This window comes from Giraffa tippelskirchi, chromosome 10 (assembly GCF_054371585.1).
Source record: "Giraffa tippelskirchi isolate mGirTip1 chromosome 10, T2T-mGirTip1v1.2.pri, whole genome shotgun sequence".
Lineage (NCBI taxonomy): Eukaryota > Metazoa > Chordata > Mammalia > Artiodactyla > Giraffidae > Giraffa > Giraffa tippelskirchi.
The window spans coordinates 19621276-19636783 of NC_137284.1; the positions used below are offsets into that span (position 1 = coordinate 19621276).

The 15508-nt window shown below is 44.2% G+C and overlaps 1 protein-coding gene and 1 long non-coding RNA gene across 6 annotated transcripts in view; one reads left to right on the forward strand and one right to left on the reverse strand.

Annotated features, from left to right (window-relative positions):
• The first annotated feature begins 6116 nt into the window (after positions 1 to 6116).
• Positions 6117 to 15508, forward strand: part of CDON (cell adhesion associated, oncogene regulated) — a 102952-nt gene continuing 93560 nt past the window's right edge. For 2 of the 5 annotated variants that reach the window (XM_081535042.1, XM_081535046.1), the window contains exon 1: positions 6139 to 6594. The gene's annotated coding sequence lies outside the window, so the exon portion shown is untranslated. Of the gene's footprint in view, positions 6595 to 8316; positions 8461 to 13433; positions 13551 to 15508 lie in introns of all 5 variants that reach the window. The other 3 variants (XM_081535044.1, XM_081535043.1, XR_014066937.1) reach the window with 3 other exon arrangements.
• On the reverse strand, positions 8068 to 13490 carry LOC145523915 (uncharacterized). The gene is made up of 2 exons (XR_014066961.1): positions 9858 to 13490; positions 8068 to 8325 (listed from the first exon to the last, which is right to left on the reverse strand). It is a non-coding gene; the product is annotated as an uncharacterized LOC145523915 (long non-coding RNA).

Here is a 15508-nt window from a genome sequence, read left to right on the forward strand (position 1 = left end):
TGTCCCCTATTAGGTCATTTCCAGCCCAAGAATATTTGAGAGGCTCATAACATTCATTTTGGTTGGTACCAAATCCAACCAGTAAGGTCTGATTTTCTACCATAAGATACAATACAAATATAAGTTAATTACTCTTACGACCCAAAGAAGAAAGTCTCAAGTTGATGATACAATTCAATCTTTCCCCTGCGGCCCTGATTGCTCTCAATAACTCCACCTCCCACTGCTCCTAAGTACCACTCTGCTCTCATCCCCTGGGCCATTAGCTGTCCAGAACCTTTCTTCCTCCTTCCATTCTGCCCTCACAGCTTTGTTCCCTGTGCCCCTCACTCCTTGTTGGAAACCCTCCCCATTTCTCTACTTCTCTGGGAGTCTTCCCCAGTCTCCAGGCTGCGGTCATGTTCTCCTTCCTTCTTAAAGCCTTTCTACCTCCACTGCAATTGGGTGTTGTTTCTGTAGTCACCATGTTCTGAGATCCTACTACGCATCAGGTACTGTGCTAGGAATTTGACGCGGGTGATCTCATTTAAGTCTGGAAAAGGGGGTATTATTTTCATATCAAATTTTGGGGTTTTGTCTAATGATGATCACCTGGGTTGTTCTTAATCTGTTATGAGCAAGGCCGCAGTGAATGACTTTCACATCAGCCTTGCACATGCATGCAGGAGGGTCTGTAGGATAGATTTAGAGCCTGGGACTGCTGGATCAAAGGGTGATAGCATGCTGAATTTTTATAAACATCTTCCGATTTTCTACCGTGGTGGTTGTGCCATTTTTTATTCTTACCATCAACGTGTGAAAGTACACCAGGCTTCCCTGTCCATCACCGACTCCCGGAGCTTGCTGAAACTCATGTCCATCGAGTCGGTGGTGCCATGAAACCATCTCATCCTCTGTCATCCCTTTCTCCTCCTGCTTTCAATCTTAAGTTACAATACAAAAAACTATTTGATAAATACCAAATGAGCAGGATGCTGCCAAGTGCAAGTTTTCAGCCCAGCCTGAATATCATTGCACTCATCTCACATGCTAGTAAAGTCATGCTCAAAATTCTCCATGCCAGGCTTCAGCAATACGTGAACCGTGAAATTCCAGATATTTAAGCTGGTTTTAGAAAAGGCAGAGGAACCAGAGATCAAACTGCCAACATCCACTGGATCATCAAAAACACAAGAGACTTCCAGAAAAACATCTATTTCTGCTTTATGGACTATGCCAAAGCCTTTGACTGTGTGGATCACAATAAACTGTGGAAAATTCTGAAAGAGATGGGAATACCATACCACGTGACCTGCCTCTTGAGAAACCTGTATGCAGGTCAGGAAGCAACAGTTAGAACTGGACATGGAACAACAGACTGGCTCCAAATAGGAAAAGGAGTATGTCAAGGCTGTATGTTGTCACCCTGTTTATTTAACTTATATGCAGAGTACATCATGAGAAACGCTGGGCTGGATGGAAGCACAGGCTGGAATCAAGATTGCTGGGAGAAATATCAATCACCTCAGATATGCAGATGACACCACCCTTATGGCAGAAAGTGAAGAGGAACGAATAAGCCTCTTGATGAAAGTGAAAGAGGAGAGTGAAAAAGTTGGCTGAAAGCTCAACATTCAGAAAATTAAGATCATGGCATCTGGTCCCATCACTTCATGGGAAATAGATGGGGAAACAGTGGAAACAGTGTCAGACTTTATTTTTGGGGGTTCCAAAATTACTGCAGATGGTGATCACAGCCATGAAATTAAAAGACGCTTACTCCTTGGAAGGAAAGTTATGACCAACCTAGATAGCATATTAAAAAGCAGAGACATTACTTTGCCAACAAGGTCTGATTAGTCAAGGCTATGGTTTTTCCAGTAGTCGTGTATGGATGTGAGAGTTGGACTCTGAGGAAAGCTGAGCATAGAAGAATTGATGCTTTTGAACTGTGGTGTTGGAGAAGACTCTTGAGAGTCCCTCGGACTGCAAGGAGATCCAACCAGTCCATCCTAAAGGAGATCAGTCCTGAGTGTTCATTGGAAGGACTGATGTTGAAGCTGAAACTCCAATACTTTGGCCACCTCATGCGAAGAGTTGACTCATTGGAAAAGACCCTGATGCTGGGAAGGATTGGGGGCAGGAGGAGAAGGGGACAACAGGGGATGACATGGCTGGATGGCATCACTGACTCGATGGACATGAGTCTAGGTAGACTCTGGGAGTTGGTGATGGACAGGGAGGCCTGGCGTGCTGCGATTCATGGGGTCGCAAAGAGTCGGACACGACTGAGTGACTGAACTGAACTGAACTGAATATCATTAACTTTGTGATCTTGCATTTTCTGTACCTCAGTTTCCTTGTATATAAAACAGGCAAATTTGGAGACAAGTGAGGGGGAACGTGTTACCACCCTGGCCACTGCTTTCTGATATGTCACAAGAGACACAGCTGGTCCCTCACCAGGTGCTCCAGCTTGGCCATGAGAGTTGCCTCCAGTGGAGATAAACTGAAAAACCAAGCCTCTGAACAGGACATGGATAGACAAGGAATCTACCTGTGGTGTTCCTGCCATACCCTTCTCACGGTCATAGGGGAGATAACACAACTGCACTTTTGGGTTCGATCATTTCTTTCCAGCTCACAGCCCAGATTCTGTGATTGATGATTTAAATTATTTTCTTACTAATATTGCATATTAATCCCCTTGTGCACATCCTCCAGCACAGCTCCAAATGTGGATCAGTCTAGTGCTTTCTTTCCCCTCATGCCCGAGCAGTTAAATTTTGATTAAGTGATGCAGATTCCATCACGACAAATTCACCATCTCCAATCTAAGCCAGGCCCTCACCATCCCTCATCGATCCCATAAATGCTTTTCAACTTTCAATTTTCAACTCTCATTTTTCTAATGACTATTCCAAATCCTCATCACCTTCCCCGAGCATCCTTTCCAAGTCTTCCACCTTGAGTTCTCTAAGCAACCCACCCTCCAAATTCATCGGGAAAATTGAAGGCTTTAGATATCAGAATTTTAGAGATCTGTCCTTGGCCACAGTTTTCTAGGATTCCATATTCTTCCTGAGGCTTCACCTCTACTTTCATAGTGTAAAAACTACTCTTTGTTGATGACTTTCAAATTTAGAACTGCAGCTTGGACTCTTCTGTCTAGTAGACACTTTTACTTGGAAGGTCCATGGACATCTCAAATTCAAAAGTATCAAAATCAAACACCATTGTTCCTCTAAAATCCATCTCTCACGCAGGGCACGGCTCTCTTCCCGAGTACCATGGGTGTAGAGAGAGGGTCACCAATTTCTCAAGCTAGAAGGCTGATGTCATCATCAAGTCCTCTCTCTTTTTTACCTTCCACATGTCATCAGGTTCCAAATCCTGCCAAGATTTCCTCTTGTTTCTGGAATTTCCTTTCTCTTCACTTTTCTAAAGTTGTCCTACTTCAGTCTTTTGATCCAACTGGACCGCCTGGACTGCTTTGGAAGCTTCCAAATTGTCTGATCTCAGGCTTGGATCCCTTAAATCTGTCCTTATAGCTCCTGCTTGGTGATCTTTCTAAACATGAATCTGCCCATTTCACACTCCCCACGGCACTGACTCCCACAGTCTACAGAATCGAGTCTCAGCTCCTTGGCACGACATGCATGGCCATCTGTGACCTGGCTTTAGCGTTCTCCTGCAGTGCCTTTCTTTACCAGTCCCTACCTGACCCCTCACACTTCAATCACAAAGGAGTATTTGCAGTTCCTTTGAGCTGCCTCCTTTCTTGCCTTTATTCATAACATCCCCTCTGCTAGACCACCCTCCCATTCCTTCACCTGTACCTGGCCAACCCTACTGTCTTTTAAGGCTTAGTTCATGGGTCACTTCTTTTGGGAAGCCTTTCTCGAGAAGCTACTCTCCACCCTCCCCAAACTCTAAACTGGGTTGGCTACGCTGACCCTGTGCTCCCACACCTTGCTTGTTCATTGAACTGAAGATGTCTCAACATACTTATCCACTGATGGGTCAGTATCACAGTTAGATTGTGTGCTCTTTGAAGCTTGCATTGAGTCCTATTTCTCCATGTATCTCTTTGCCTAGGAGTGGCATACAGTAGGCGCTCGATGATAATACTTGTAAAATATTACTTTATATTTGTAAGTGAACAAATAAGTGAAATCGCTCAGTAGTGTCCGACTCTTTGCGACCCCGTGGACTGTAGCCTACCATGCTCCTCCATCCATGGGATTTTCCAGGCAAGAGTACTAGAGTGGGTTGCCATTTCCTTCTCCAGAGGATCTTCTCAACCCAGGGATTGAACCCGGGTCTCCCCATTGTAGGCAGATGCTTTACCATCTGAGCCACCAGGGAAGTCCTGAATAATTTATTAATGGGAAACAATTTGCCCCTGAAATGAATTCTCCACTTTACAGGTAAGGTAGCAAGGGAATAATCAGCATCCAGAAATGTCATGATTATTTCTCAGGCCTGATTAACAGTAACAATACCATGTGTGTGTGCTAAGTTGCTTCAGTCACGTCTGACTCTTTGCGACCCTATAGACTGTAGGCTCCTCTGTCCATGAGATTCTCTAGGCAAGAATACTGGAGTGGGTTGCCATGTCTTCCTCCAGAGGATCTTCCCAACCCAAGAACCGAACCCCCTGTGAATTGAGCCTGCCTCTCTTACATCTCCTGCATTGGCAGGCGGGTTCTTTACCACTAGTGCCACAAACAGGCATAGGGATATTCAAACGGCACTGTGACTCTTGGGGAAGCCCAGAATCAATGAGGCTCCAGGAGAGAACCCTCAAGAGCCTGTAGAGGAACTGCTATGGGATTCTTAGAGAGTGCCGCAAGAAACCTGCAGGACTTCCTCCTCATTCATACAAAACTCTCAGCTCAAATAAACCGTCACTGTTTACAGGATATCTTATTTACTGATTGAAAAAATCATGTAGTATACCTTAAGCTAATAACATACAGACTCGGTTTGAACAAGTAAAAAATGAAACAATAGAGAACAAAGATGTAGACTTCTTTTTCCCTCTCCTATACTGACTTAGGACCCGATGCTTCATAAAGACCCTGGATGTAGCTAAAGGAAAAAACTAAGCTGTCTGAACACCACCACACTTTCATAGCCTTTGCTTGTGAAATTCAATTAAGAAGGCAGTGAAGTGAAAGTCACTCAGTCACGTCTGACTCTTTGCGACCCCAAGGAAGGTAAGGAACGTCATATTTCTCCTCATGTTCAGAACTGAGTGTTTTTGAACTTCAAGTATCATTAGAGCTCTTTTTTTGTAGTTAAATAGTAAGTAACGATGATGGTAAAAAATTAACTGCTATTATTAGTATTATTACATAGAGGTCACAATCCTCGAATGCCCATGCTGTGGCAGGTGCTTTCCACTAAGTATCATACTTATGCTTCACAACAACCTTTTAAATACAGGAGAAATTATTTCCCCCTTTTCTGTTTGAACAACTGAAGTTCAGCGAAATCAGATCACTTGGGGCACGTCCAAAGGACAAGCTGGAAAGACTCTGGGGCCAAAGGCCGTGCTGGTTGCACGAGGCGACGCTGAGCCTCTCCTAGTCTCTGGGAAGTTTTGTTACCTGCCTGCGTGTATGTGGATGCAGAGCGGGAGAAGCGGTGAATCCGAGGAATCTTCACCGCCTAGGAATCTAAATACTGAACGTGGGGCAAAGGCGAAGGAACCAAAAGCGGCGGGAAGCCGGAGCCATAAGGCAGACACTAGGTGCGAGCCAAGAGAAGGGATGGACTGGCTGGCTCTGCAGACGGCTTAGGTGGAGGGATGAGGGGCGGGGCCTGGGCGGGGAAACCCGGGACCGTGTAACCCAGTAGTGCCCGTGCTCGAGCCCATAGTGGGCCGCCCCAAAGGCCGCCTCTCCCGGGGAAGAAAAGGTGAGGGGAAAGGGAGTGCAGGCATTATGGGAAACTCCGAGAATTGCTAAGGCAGCGCATCCTCCCCCATCCTAAACCAAAGCAGAGACGGTCCTCTCCTTTCCTGGTGGGGGGGTGCCTTGTAGCGCAAGCAAGAGGGGGACAGGGAGAAGGGCCTGCCCGGAGCGCACCCCCCCCACCCCGCTCGTTGGTACGGCCCGTCCCCCCGCCGCTGATCTGGCAGGCTGCGCGCGCACCCTCCGGCGGGGCGCTGGGCGCGGGCCGGCGGGGAGCTGTGGCCTCCGCGGCCCGGTTCCCTCCTCCCGCTCCTCGCGTGCTGTTCGCTGGCGCTGCGCCCGCCGGGTGACGCGCCCGCGCGCCTTGGCGGGGAGGAGCGCGGCCGCGGGGGCGCGCCCCGGTGACTCCGCCCACCCACCCCCGCCTCCCCTCCCCTGAGTCCCGGTTGCCCGGCTCGCGCGGCTCCGTGCGAGGAGATCGGGACCCCGCGCCGCCCGCCCCCACGCCCCCCGACCCGGCGTGCGAGGCGCCGCGCCCTCCCGCTGCCCTGCCCGGTGCATGGAGGGGCCCGTTCGGATCGCAGCCGCCGCCGCCGCCGTAGCCGCCGCCAGCGCGCGGGGGATGACCTGGGGGTGGCTTTCGGAGCCGGCTGCCGCGCAGGAGGTCTGGGGGCTTAGCCAGCCCCGCTGAGAGGTGCGGGGGTGGGGTCGCACCTAAGGGTGGGCGGGAGGGTGGCCTGGGGACACCGGGCTTGGGCGCCACGAGGCTTGGGAGCTGGAGGTCCGGGGGAGCGAGCTGCCCGGGAGAGGCTGGGGGTCCAGGCTGCGTGCGGGGTCTGGGAAGGGTAACTGAAGGATGCGCAGCGGGGAGCTCCTAGGTTCCCGGTCCTGGGGACTCTGAGCCACCTCGTGGAGGAGGCGGGGTGAGGTGTCAGTGACACGATGCAATCTCTTTGACAATGATCCGCTGGGGCAGGTGAGATGAAGCATAGCGGGGTGCAAGGGGCGCCGGGCACGTTTTCCCAAGGGAGCCGGATCTCTCGCCTCTCTCAACCTCCATCCCCGCGGAGCGCCCGAGAGAGACAGTGATTTATGTGTAGGGAGAATCAAGAGAAATTTCCTGCACAATGTATCTTTCTCTGCCTTCACAGACTCAGTGACTTCCCAGCCCCAGGGAGCGTATTTTTTCCTTCTCCTCTGTAAAGCATTCTGTGGATTGCATTATCGTTTGCTAAATACATTACAGCCCGCTATTTATTTCACTCTGCAGCTTCCAGACCTTTGTTGCATTCTCTCCACATCTAGGAATTTCAGTAATAAATCACCGAGGGGCTAGAGAGCCTCTCTCGCCCTTCCCTTCATTGTTCTCCCCAGCCCACCAAATCAGGTGGAAGGCTCTCCAAAAAGAGATTTCTCCAGAATGCCTGTTTTTCCCAGTTCAGACTCCAGAGGGTGGCAGGTGCCTGAAGGGCAGGCTGCCTTCCAAGTTGACATCTAGAATTGAGGGAACCTCATTAACCTCGGTGTCCTTAAATCAGACACCTTGAGAAACAGAAGACTGGGCTAAAAGGAAACATGAGATACTGTCTCAGACCAGTGGCCAGTAAAGGTGAACAAGGCCAATTCTCCTTCCTTGCCTCACTGATGCCGCAAGCCGCAGACTTACCAGCTGACTCTTGGCATACCTAGTGGACAGTGTCTGGTAGGACAGGGTGGGAGGAGGCTGGAGCATGAAATGGGTTTATTCTCAGTATAATTCTAAACAGTCTATTACATTTTATAGCTCATTTTTGGGGGGTAGTCTATTTTAGCTGAGAATGTGGGAGTAGTTCAACTTTTAGGACAAGATGAAAGCAACCTCTAGAAAATTTCTGGAAAATTTAAATGAGTGCTTAACTAGAAAGCATTCTTAGGAACCCAGAGAGGCACCAAATACTGTAGTTTCTGTTTTGCACATGTGGAAATAAACTGCCTCATACTCTAAGTTATATGAGAAGGATGGAGAAAACCTGTTTCATTTCGTAAAGACGTGCCCTGGGTGTGTGTTTGGCAGCGTGTGGAGCAGAAACATTTATATTTCTGTAAAACACGCACGCACGCACACACACATGTGTATATTGTTTAACTTTCATGCAAAAACTCGGATATAGTATTTGGGAAATCTGTCTTTGTTTGAATAGTTTAGTCAACCAGGAAAATCAGTTACTAGAGGTACTGTGCTATTGTTTGTGTAGTAACTCACTTGGGACGCCTTGATTGATTGCCATGGTTCTCATCAGCCTCCTCTTCTGTGGAAAGTACTTAAACAGCTCTGACCGTCCAGCCAGGAAGCACAGAGAACCCTTAGGACTTGGAGCATACAGATCTACCTTGTGTAGGCTGGCTTCTAAATCAGTGTTACTCGTCTTCTTTGCAGGTGGCTTGACTGTGCATAGAAGGAATTAAGTTCATTTTAAGATAGGACACCCCCTACCCTCCCATCTGTAAGGTATATGTAAAGAGGAAGTCTTTATGTTGGAGTAAGAACTTCTGCCATAGGGCTGGGCTCCAAGAATTTCAGGTAAAACTTGTTGACTAGTTCTCATGCTAGCTCTTTCTTTTCCCACTTTTGCCCTTATGCTTTTGTGACTTTCTAGATGATTTCATTTATGATTTTGTCAAAATGGAAGTTGAAGTATAATGTTGCTTCTTTAGAAACGTTTCTTATGCAGACATTTGGACTAAAAATCGGTACTGTTTGTAAGTGAATGAATCAGTACTGTTTTTAAGTAAAATACTGGAGAAATGATCTCAAGAATTAAGCCTTATTGTAGCAAAATCAGGCTGGAGATGGGAAATTTAGAGCAATTAAGTGAAAAATTTGTTATTTTTTAACACATTGTTACATTAGCTATTTATTGCCTTGTAGTTAGCATTTCTACTGTGTAAGAGTATAGCCAAGGCAACACATCAGAAGAGAAGCCTTGACCTCTAGGGATAGTCTTTCTATAGACATATGATCTTACTACTTGATAGAAACTAATTAGATTAGAAAGGAAATTTGGAGTCTGGTTGCTAAATAGATTGCTCTGAAGGACTTGATTTAATGTGGGTTTTGATGGGTGCTTTTTTTCGAGAAATTTTATTAACTTGAATTAGAGAATGCTTTATTGTTTGTATTTAAAATTTTACATTATACGTAAACATTTCATTGATTTATAAGCACTCCATTTATAAATGTTGTATATATGGTACTGACTCATTTTTCAGGAAAACAGAAAGGAGAGCTTGACTCTCTTCAATTACAATGAAGAGATAGTATATGGGATATATTTAATTTCACTTTAAATATATTGGATTACAATTAAATGAAAAACTGGTTTGTTGGTTTTTTTTAATCCTTCAAGTTCTCCCTCATTGTCTGTGCTCTTTTCCCCCATTGTCAGGCTTAAAACATACAGTATCATTGTCATCCGTCCCCTGAATAATGGTCCTGAGGTGATATTATTAATGTGGCTTTTTAAAATCAAACTAATTATACTTGCCTAAAAGAGCCACATGTGTGTGATTCTAGCTGCCTGGTGCCTTTTGAGAGCCCTGGAGACAAGCTAGTGAATAGAGCTGAAAATTCATTCTGTATTTGATTAAATGGAACAGACTTGCTGCTCCTTACCCCAGCAGGGGCGATGAGATCTCTTGATCCCCGAAGCGGCTCCAAGACCCTGGGAATTCCATTAGCGAGCACCTGAGGAATTTCTGCCCTGCAGTGCCTTTTTTGTATGTGTGTATGTGTGTGTGTGGAGAGGGAGGGGAGCCGAGTGGTGATGGGGGGTGGTGGTGGTGGGCGTGGGGACAGAGAGAGGCTACATTAGAAGACTCCATATGTTAGCGGATCTAAAATCAAGGCAGGACTTAACAGCTTATCTTGTAAGAGAAGAGCCCAACCCATAGGCAGATTGCTGGCCAGGACTTTCTTACCAGCACGACTGTGGTGATGCGCCTTTACCCTGAAGTGCATGCCACTGTAAGTACAGAAAGTCACTTTTCTGCTTTCCCTCCGAAGCACAAGCGTATACACGTTGCAGACCTGGTAAGTTTTCGCTGAATGATCTTTTGATAACTATGTAAAATCATGGTACAGTTCGGTCTCGCCTGTAAGGGCTGCTTTATTGTTTTAATAACTTTTTCAGCCAAGAGCAGAATCAGACTTTTCTGTGAAGCAGAGTGTTTTGCAGAGATGAAATGCTTGTTTGAATAGGCATATTTGAGTTTGCTGTCTTGTTTTTATATGACGTTTATTGTGTTTTTGTAACATTATTATCACAGAATTTACCTTCGTACAGGGTATGTCTCTCTCTTCTGTTGTCTTTTGAAGAATTCTCTGTGATTGCTAGGATTTTTTAAGGCATCACTTTGCGCACTTGCCAGCGGCCACAAATAAATGAAAATATATCTATCAGAAATATTCTGTAAAATCTTTGGAGCAAAATTTTTGAGAAACATAGGCATGTCCTTCCACTCCACCCCCGCCCTAGCCCTCACCCCACCCTTCTTCCCCTGCCCCTGAATGATTTTTGAATTACAGACGCTTTTCAGACTATGAGCCTGGTTTGTTTCTTGTGTGTTTTTCAAGGAAGAGCAGTTCTGAATCTTGGACGTTCTACTTAATTGATTTTCATCTTCCAAGGATAGTTAAAAATGAGTGAATTCCAGTGCTTGTAGCTTTGAACTAGAGCAGAGAGCAGTAGCCTATTTGATGGTTAATTTGATAGATTTTGTTTCTGATTAAAATCTTGTCGTGTGTCACAGATCTCTCCATTCGATTCCTGTGTAGTCCTCTACTAGAGCCTCCTAAATGTTTAACACTAAATGTTTAAAAAATAAAGAAGCCTTTTAGAGAATATGTTTAACTTTTTTTTCTACCTTCTTCCTGGGCTTGCATTCTACTAGTATGGCCAGATTGAAAAGACTCTGGAATGAATGGGAGTAAACACTAAAGTTAGCATTGGGCCCCTCTCTGTTCACAGTTGTTCAGGCACTTTGCTGTGTGGTATATTTTGATGGCCAGAGATAATAAAAACTATTTCAAAGCAGATTTTGTTTTGCTACCTGTCAGTTGGAATGTGAGTCAGGACTTCAATTCTTGAGAACCAGTGCTGTGCTTTTAACCATAGAGTTAGGAAACTGTCAAGTTCCTTATACTTGAGAAGGGGAGAAATACACAGGTTATGTTACTGAACTGAGACATATTCTGCTTACATTTGGTTACAATATTTTTGTATTGCTCTTGTGTAAACAGAATTAAGAAGCTGACATACAGCTTGCTTTTCTGCCGTTCTTGTCATTGATTAGCTCATCTCTTTTTATTTGTGTGAGTTGGAAAAGTGATTTTGATCTAAGCCTTGATTTCCTCACCCCTACAATGGGGCTAATAACAGTAGTAACTGTTAGCATTGTTTTGGGGATTATGTGAGATACTGAAAGTAAAGCACTTGGCATATAGTAAGACCTCTTTGAGTGTTAGCTGCTATTTTAGGTAACTCCTCCTGTACACAGTAGTCTGTTACTTTGATCCAGAAGTGATTTCTTTTGAAGATTAAATAATGAGGAATTCTCTGAAGTTAGTAATAGTGGGGACACATGAAAATGCTCTAGTTTCAGTATGCTACAGTTCTCTTCATTTTGCAATTGAGACTTAAAAGGCACTTGGAAACAATATTGCATTCCCCCCCCACTTTGAGGTATAATAGAAAAATGTACACAAGTGTACAGTTAATGTATACTGAGCTAACAGCCAGATGAAGTTTTATATATGCACATGTGTGGTAACCGTTACCCAGATCAAGATGTAGAACATTTCTTCATCTTGGAAGGCGCCCTGGTGCCCCTTCACGACTAGTCTGCCGCCCCCAGCCAAGGACAGCTATTTTAACTAGTCTCAACCATACGTGAGTTTGCCTGTTCCTGAACTTTATAAAAATAGACTCACATGATAAATATTCTTTATATCTGGTTTCTTGCACTGCTCCTTATGTCTGAGAGCCATCTCTGTTACTGTGGTAGGAATTCATGCTTTTCAAATTGTTTTAGCATCTTTTGCCTGTTTTGAAATTCATAGTAGTTCATTTTATTGGCACATTAGATATGTGGTTTTTGGGAAAACAAGAAAATAACAACATCTCTTCCTCAGTCATTAGAAAATGAGATCCTAGTCACTATCTTAGAAAGACCTTACGTTTGTACATGAAGTTGGGTTAAAGGTTCCATCACCTTCAGTGACAGTTCCATGAACCAAATCCTTTGATAACTGCCTTCATTTGTGTGTGTGTTTAGAAAGGGAGAGAGGGAGCCTCAAAATAAGGACCATCTAAGGTAGCTAATAATGTTCATGCTTAGGCTTTAATGTCAAAGTCAATACTAAGCATGGTGCATTCTAGGAAAGCAATAACTAGCTCAGCATTAGCGTCGTATTCTGTTAGGAGAAAGTGAAACAACCCAGTGGATTCTTGAAAAAAAAAAATCCACCCATAATGGAAGAAAATGGAGCAAGGATGTTGTTATACTGTGGGAAAGTTTTGAAGAATGGGACCTCACATTTATATCAGGAAGAATTTTAGTCACTAACATTCTGGACAGTTGCTGTCTGTTTCTGCCTATATGTTTGGAATTTCTATCAGTATTGTTGGAGTTCCCTATTACAAAATAAATAAAATTGATTTCACCAAACTGTGAAATAAGAATACTAGATGATATGGATGAATCAGAAGTGTGTTTTTTGTTTTTAAATTTTGGAAGGGACTGTGACTGAGGTTAATAGTGTGTGTTTCTGCTCTTGGAAATGTTGATGAAGCATTTTCTGGGTGTTCTGCTGGGACACAAGCCACTTTTCTCTCCGGAGACATTGTCTTTTTCAACGTTTGTAATTTTATTAACTCTTCTTTTTCATAGCTCCTCGACACCAGGTCCATCTTCACATACAGCCGTGTACAGGATGGGTTCCTTTGGACTACAGGGGGCAAGTGGTCCCCTTTTCTCTTAAATCAGAATCCCCCCACCAAGATTTCACTGGGGGTGGGGAGAGTTGAAATAGTGATATATGATTCATCTTTTGTCCCAGAGGGGCATTCGAAAGATGCGGATTTTTTTTTTTTTTCAAAAGAACTGTTGACAAATGAAGTTGCCTCAGGGTAGAAAATGCTCCTTTAGAGGGCGTGAGCTCCTTGTTGCTAGACATGTTGTAGTGGCATTTGCAAAAGATGCTGCAGAAGAAATCTCTCCCTTGGGTGAGAATTGGGACCTCATGACCCCCAAAGGCCTTTTTACTATGAGCCCACGAGACGGGCTTTCCTGAGGGGGCTGTGCTGCTTAACTAGCACATTCAGAAGTGCCCCCTTACCCCGGGGATCACTTGCTGCAGTTTCATTTTCCTGGGATCAATCGCAGTCCAAAAATATCACATGGAAAGTTCCAGAAATAAACAATTCATAAGTTGTAAGTTGTATGCTGTTCTCAGTAGTGTAATGAAATCCTTTCCCCCCACTGCCGCCACCCAAGATCCCCAAACCTTCAGTGTTTGTCCTGCTGCTGATATCCAACCGCTCACTTCGCCATGCCTGGGTGATCCAGTGTTATCAGGAGCTGGTGATCATCCTTCTGACATATCGCCAGAAGGTCAGTACTAGCCTAATGCTACGTCACAATGCCTGTTACTCACCTCACTTCATCACACCTGGGTGGGCACTTGGTCACCTCCTACCATCATCATCATAAGAGCAATATTTACAATAATGCAATATTTTGAGAGAGACCACATTCATATAACTTTTATTATAGCATATTGTTAAAATTGTTCTATTTTATTGTTAATCTCTTACTGTGCCTAATTTGTACATTCAGCTTTATCATAGATGTGTATGTATAGGAAAAAACACAGTATAAATAGGGTTCAGTACTATACACAGCTTCAGATGTTCACTAGGGGCCTTGGAATATATCCTCTGTGGATTAGGGGGAACAACTGTACATAATTTTGGAGGGAAAAAATGTGTCGAGTCCCAAACAACCATTGGATAAATAAAATTTCTCAAACCAGCCCTAGTTTAAAGTTGAGGACTGCCTCTTCTTGTAGATCCTTTCACTTTAAATGTAATTTTGTTTATCAGTAACAAGTAAATGTCAAATATTCTTTTTTACTTAAAGAGAAAACGGGGCCCTTTCCAGTATTCTAAGAATATCATTAGCAGAAATGAGAACACTTTACAAGTATCTGCTACCTTTTTAGATAAGTACACACCTGAGTTTACTTGAAGCTCCACCACTGGCCAAGTTACTGACTCACTCCTACAGAGAATTACGAGGCTTCCCAAATGGTTCAGTGGTCAAGAACCTGCCTGCCAATGCAGGAGACACAAGAGGATTCAATACCTGTGTCAGGAAGATCCCCTGGAGAAGGAAATGTCAACGTACTCCAGTATTCTTGTCTGGGAAATCCCAGGGGCATGCAGAGTCACTGATCTCACTGGATTTTTAAGGGTAGAAGTGTGTAATTAAGATTAAAAGAAAGCTTTAGATAAAAAAAAAAAGAGTTAAATGTTAAAGATATTAGGACATCTATCATCACATTATCACTGGAATGCTTGTCAAACATTTTACGTATTTAAGATGTTTATTTTTGTTCTGTGCTGTTATTTTGTGCCCAGAGACCTGATGTCAGATATTGTCTGTTTTTTAAATACATATTATTAGAGGAGTTTTCCTGGATTTCTGGCACTAAAAAGTACACTCTGCCTTCTGTCTCTTGCCAGGGAAATTTCTGACAGTTATTGGCTTTTTAGGTATCAGAATAACAGTAATTAGTATTTTCTCATTTACTATCATTTGAAATCTGTTCAGTGAGTAATTGCATACACTGCCTGGTTGGAGGTGAAATTGGCAAAGGGGACGAATGTCTAATGGATAAAATACTACTTTTATCAGGCCATGAAATTACTGTAGTGACATCAGAACTTGGCAGCCTCTGTATTCCAATAAAAAGAAAAATAGCATCATAAGCTAGGGATAAGATTTTTCTTGCCCATTTATTTTGGCTTATTTTCATGGTTTTAGCCTCAGGGCGTGTGTGCAACAAACTAGCACAGTGAATAGCAGGCAATAAGAAGGAGTGAACATAGCTTCAGCTGGAACGGATATACTTTTTTTCACTCACTTCTGTTTCTGTGGTTTAAACTTCCCCTAGATTGGTGAGTGTGAAGTTATGAGAGTAGGTATGAAGAATGCTCCTCTATGAAGTGGAGTTGAGCTTCATTATTTGATGTTACATAGCTTTCAATATCGGAGAAGGCAATGGCACCCCACTCCAGTACTCTTGCCTGGAAAATCCCATGGATGGAGGAGCCTGGTAGGCTACAGTCCATGGGGTCGCTAAGAGTCGGACACGACTGAGCGACTTCACTTTCACTTTTCCCTTTCATGCACTGGAGAAGGAGATGGCAACCCACTCCAGTATTCTTGCCTGGAGAATCCCAGGGATGGCAGAGCCTGGTGGGCTGCCGTCTATGGGGTTGCACAGAGTCGGACACGACTGAAGCGACTTAGCAGCAGCAGCAGCAGCAGCAGCTTTCAATATATTG